Here is a 6000-nt window from a genome sequence, read left to right on the forward strand (position 1 = left end):
AAAAACAAACAATCGTCCCTCGCCCAGCGCATTTTGGGGAAGGCAAACGACTGACAGGTGAAGCTGAAGGGAAGTGAATAGGAAAGACTCGTTCAGAATCATACCCATACCTGCCAAGTATCCCGCTTATTCCTGTGCGGCAGGAACACAGAATTTTATGTATGGAGAGAAACGTAGAATTTCCCACCAGATTGGCCCCGTTTGGTCACCTCTAGTCCTGGTGCAAACACTCAAACCTTAATCAGTCTTTAGTCTTGCCTATATTAGCCTCTACCGCCTCTGCTGGGAGGCTGTTCCACTTATCTTCCTTACATTACATCCCCTGCAAACTCCCAGTTTCTGAAGCTGATTGGTAAAGGCTGTCTTCATTCATTTCACTAACCACACGGTACAGATTATAGTGATAACGCGCACATTACCAGCCCGGGGTGTGTGAGTTGGTGAGACGGCACCGCAGATCATTGCGGAAAGGGCCACATCCCACCACGAACGGCCCGTATTCACTAAGAGCGGCTTAAAAAGCTGCAGCTGATGCTGCTGGGGCTGCAGAGAGTAGGAGGGGGGGCAGCGGGGCTGATAAATGGCACCCAATTTGTTCTCCTGTCAATCGGGATTAATGGATGAAACCGGTCAGATCCTGTTTATCCCAATCCATGTCCTGGTTAATAGTGAACGAGATGCCACCCGGCCCCCGTCTAGTCTGCCCGTTTCTCCTGCTATAAAGACTTAAACTTTAATCAGTCGTTGGTCTCGTCTTAGATTCAGGAGCCGTATGTCTATCCCATGCATGTTTAATACCCTCACTGTATTACCCTCTACCACTTCTGCTGGGAGGCCGTTCCACTTATCTGCCATCTTCTCAGTCAAGTAAAACTTTCTTACATTCCATCTCAGCCTCTGGCCCTCTGGTTTCTGACCTCCTGTTTAAGGCATTCTGATTATCTCACTCGGTGGAACTCCTTGCAAGCATTTGTCAAAGTATATATATTAATTTGACATTTTAATCATTACGATTTAGGATTGAGTAGTTCAAGCCTCTGCAACTCCCCCAATCCTCAGCCAGCACACGGGTAACAGGGGGCAACAAGTTTGCTCTACCGTGATGTAAACCAGGCACCGGTCCGCAGGGTCACAGAGGTTCCTTTGCCACCAAGGATGGAACATTTTGTGGCATTCCCTGCATTTTTGTGGGTCCCCCCCGGTGACAGCACCGCTTGGCAGTTAAAGGGTTAACCTTCACTCTCCTCGCTATAATCCATTACAATCTGTTCTTCTTCTCGCCGACAGAGAAAGGGTTAAACCAACAAGTTCCTTCACGTTAGTGATCCGCCTACAGCCTTCTCCGGCATTTAACCGGTTAATCCAAGAAGCCCACTTTGGGAAAATTTGGACCAGATTTTTATTGTTGCCATGGTAACCCCCTCCCTCGGTTCCCCGTCTGTCTTGCGATTCCTATAAATGATGCACGAGCAAGCTGGGTATGTTTGAAGGCATTTAGGTTGCGCAGGCTGCCAGCAGCGTGTGGCACGGATTAACTCCTTCCTGACCATCCCACGTCAGCTTAACCCTTTCTGGGCACAATCACGCTTTGTTTCTTTCCCAATGATAACACACCTCCATTAACCCTGTGTATGCAAGATGGTGACACAATACACTAGCCACATCCCTCCGATACCCAAATAGATAACGCTTTAGCTCTTGGCTGCACAGAGGTTAAAGACCAGAAGTCATATATTGGTTGGCTGTCCATGATGGGAGTTGCAGTCTACAGTCAACACTAAGTTATTATCCTTGCGCTGACGACTCCATAACACAATCCATACACACCGCAAACAAAGCGACAAAGAGAAAACACAATACAAAAGACGCAGATCCGTGTGTTTTGCACCTGCTTGTCATATTAACACTTAACCTTCCAGGAAAGGCAAAAAAAAACCCAAAAAACATGTGCCTTATAGCTCGAATAATAATAATAATAAAAAATTCTAAAAATACTAATACTAATTATAATAAATAATAATAAAAATACTACTACTAATAACAATGATAATAATAATTCTAAAAATACTAAGTATAATAATAATAAATTCTAAAAATACTAATATTAAGTAAAATAATACATTAATTCTAAATATACTAGTAATAATAATAATAAATATAACAATAATAAAAATAAATATAATAATAGTAATAATAATAATAAATATAATAATAATAATAATGCCCCAGCTATTCATTCATAACTCGGAGATGCTTCTTCACACGTGTCGAGGAGCGCGTTGTATTTTTTCTGCTCCGTTTAGGTGACATTTGATCCGTCAGACCCACCAGTTGTTTCACTAAATAATGCATCCTGCGCTGATGGTGACCGAGCATCACGGAGGGCGGGTCTGTTGCCTAACAGCAGCCAATGGGGTTGTAGAGAGGAGCTGGGAGAGGCTGATGCTGCTGCCTCCCCGAGCTGCGATGCGGGGAAGAGAGCAGACGGTGGGTGCAGGGAGCTCGCAGACGCCGTCTGATGTTACAGGAAGCGAAATAAGGTAAGAAGCCGGCGCGCTGCATGCAAACAGGCTGCGTCCAGGGTGCACCTAATGCCCAGGTACCCAGTGCATGCGCTGCGACGGGGGGCTCAGCATCTAACGCATGCATCACTGCACCGGGAAGCTGTCGGCGCGAGATGCTACAGCACGCCGGCACATTCTGCGGTAGGAAACAGAAGCTGGCTGCGGGTTTTAGCTTCTTATTTGATAATTGTATGTATTAAAGCGCTGGCGTGGGGGGGGAATCCCATGAGAACTTTAAGTAACCGATCCCTGGGTCCTGCCGGTTTATCCTATAAAGCCAGAGGTTCCCGTAACGTTGGAACTTTAATTTTTATATATATATAATTCGTAACCCATGGCGTAATTCTCAATTTTTTTAATCAAATCTAATATTTTTGTCTGATTTAAGTATTTTTTTTTTTTTAATTACGCTAATAACGCACCCGACCCAACCAATGATGAAACAGGTGACGGTAATATCATAACAAGCCTGGCGTGTGTGTGTGTGTGGGGGGAGTGTGGTCATGCAGGGCTATGGCACTCAAAGGGTTAATCCCGTGATCGCCAGACCAGTAAGCAATAAGAGGTCAACGCAGCCTGTTGCGCGGACACTAAACGGTTACGTATGTATGCGATCTCATCAGAGACATCCTCTGTGATCCTGGAGCAACGCTAACCTTCCAGCGTTCATCCAACGAGACCGCGATGAGACAATTAATCTCGTGACGGAATGTCGTAAAAAACCTGTTGTGTTTGTGGCCCTCGGGGGCTTGATTGGACGTGCGCGGTTCATATATAATTAGAATTAGACAATCATAGCTCTTCTTGAGAGATAGCCGGGGGGGGGGGCAGGTGGCTTCCGCTAGCGGACGAATGCAATTGGGATGAACTCCTGAGAATTCATCCTCTGACACTTCAGTTGCAACACAATGAGCTTCTGTTGTGGAAATTGCGATACCTGTTCTTTAGCGACGAAACACACGAGCCTGATGCTGACTCATCGCCACTTACCGCGTCGTACAAATACCAGATCAGTTTGTTTATATTACATCAGAGGGGGTAATAAGAACGGCTTAGTGGATACGACGGTATAGAGTGGTTTATCCAAAATGTGATTGAATTCTGCAGAGACGTTTCTTTTTTTGCAGTGATTTCAAAACGAAATAATATTCTAAAAATAGAGTTTTTTTGTTTGTTGTTAGAAAAAGTTATTTAGTTTATATCATTTTTCAATGATTAAACTGCTTGTCTCGCAATAACATTTTTTACTTTACGCCTCGGTAGCCAACTTTCCAATGACAAATCTCCAGCCTGGTACCTAAAGGGTTAACCGCCGGAGGCCATGGCTAATAACATACCTCTCGCTAATCACACCCACCACCCCCGCTCTTTTTTTTTTTTCTTCACCCCGTTGCTTTAACGCTGACAGTGATGCCACCAATAAGCCGGCATCTCGCTGACGGGGCGGGATGTGAGCATCTGGCGGAGAGGTGTCGCTGGAAGCCGACAGCCTGTAATCAGATGCTACGAGGGCCAAGTACCGATCACAGGGGGCTCCCGGAGGACGGGTGGGGAGGGCACGGATTCCCAAGACCTTAGAGGGAGGCTAAGGAGGAGAGGGTTCTGCGTATAGTCGATGTTGTGGATAACCTTCCTTGAGCACAGGTGACCTAAAGAACATGAAGAACGAGGGGCATAGACCAGCAATGGCCTGGATATCATTGAGGGGTTCATAAAAATGTCCAACTATCGTCCTCGTTTAAGGATGGAACAGATCAGAGATGTCCGGGTCATTTATATTAGGGTTTAATTTTGAATGATCCGGAACACTTATTGGAAGCTGTAGGGACCGGTGATCTAGATTATCCTTAGAACGTGATCTTCTTGGTTCCACGTGATCAGGAACCACCTGATTCATTGATTCCAAAATAAATTATTGGTGGGTGTCATCCTTTTAAACACCGGTAACCAGTGTTAGGTGAGACGCCAGAATTCTAGACATTACAAGTCAAAAACAAAACCGGATCTCCTCTCAAGCCCCCTCTCTGCGTGATGCACCCCTCATCACATTCCGTACGTCTCCCACCTCTTTACCTAGAAGGGGGTGAAAAAAATTGCCACCAAAGATTAAACACCTGCAAAGGATCTCATTTTGAAGTCCTATTTATAAACCCACCCCCTCCTTCCTTTTATCACGGGTTCATGAATGAACAAAATGAACAAAGCGCTCCTCGGGGCGTGTAGCGAATGAATGAGACCAGAAGGTAAGTGTGAGTAAAGTGGTGCCTGCGCGCCAAAGGGGTAACATTTTGTGTCTATCTAGATCAAGTTGAGGGTCTCATGCAGGGTCAAAACCCAACTGACTCAGAATAAACTTCGATCTTGCAATATTCATGCGGATAAATCATCTTCTAAGCCTCTCCCTCCAACCAAATTGGAGATCTCTCTCCCCTTGGCAAAAAATACAATAAAATAAACCAATGAGAGGCCATAGAGGCGCACGTTATGTAATAAGCATAAAATAGCAGGAAAAAGAAAAAAAAAATAGAAAACATTTCTTTTTAACCTTCAGTCCTGCTAATCGAAAATATAAAACTTATTAGCATACTGCAGAGCTACCCATAATCCAATATTCCACTAATTACGACTAAGAATAGCATAAAACGGATTATATCTGCCGGATAAGGTAATGGAGAACATTTATTTATTCTTCGTGTTTCTCTAAAGTCCATTACGATATTAAAATGAATTGATTGGCGGATAAATACAAATATATACAAAGGTCACAGAATCTGTAAAGATCAGTGGAAATCATATTATCTCAATTTTTTTTAAAGGTTTTTTTAAAATATTATTTCTATAATCGCTGTGATTTTTTTTTTCACCTGTTATATTTAACACATTCTATAAAAAGATCGCATGACGCTAATCACGCCAATCACGCTACTCTACCGAGACACGGACGCACAATCACAAACGAAACGTACTTAAAAAAATAATAAGCAGTTTATCTATTTTTTTTATTAATTTAAAAAAATGTTGTTGGTAAATTCCAAATTTTAAGTGGAATAATAATAATAATAATTGTCACCCACATAGTTTAAAATCATTAACTTAATTAATTAAAACCTCCTATAGCTTTCAGGTTTTTTTTTCTTTCTCTGTTTTTTTATTGTTATTATGGAGATTTATCCAAATATTTAAATTTATATTTTATGTCAGTTCCATGGCATAATTAACTTATTTAACTTAATTAGCTGTCATGAACTAACCCGTATACTTCCAGTACTGATCAGCATCCAGCAAGGGGAGGAATAATCATGCAGCTCCTGAAAACAGGAAGTTAAGATAGCCGCTCCCAGGTGTACCTACCTGAGGACCTCCTTTGTTTTACTCGGAGGTTCCGGAAGTCAGGCCGGATCAGTGTATATGCGTGAGAACAGGAAGTGAAGGTGTC

Source organism: Sceloporus occidentalis, unplaced genomic scaffold (assembly GCF_023333645.1).
Source record: "Sceloporus occidentalis isolate IW3139 unplaced genomic scaffold, rSceOcc1.0.p SCAF_238, whole genome shotgun sequence".
NCBI lineage: Eukaryota > Metazoa > Chordata > Lepidosauria > Squamata > Phrynosomatidae > Sceloporus > Sceloporus occidentalis.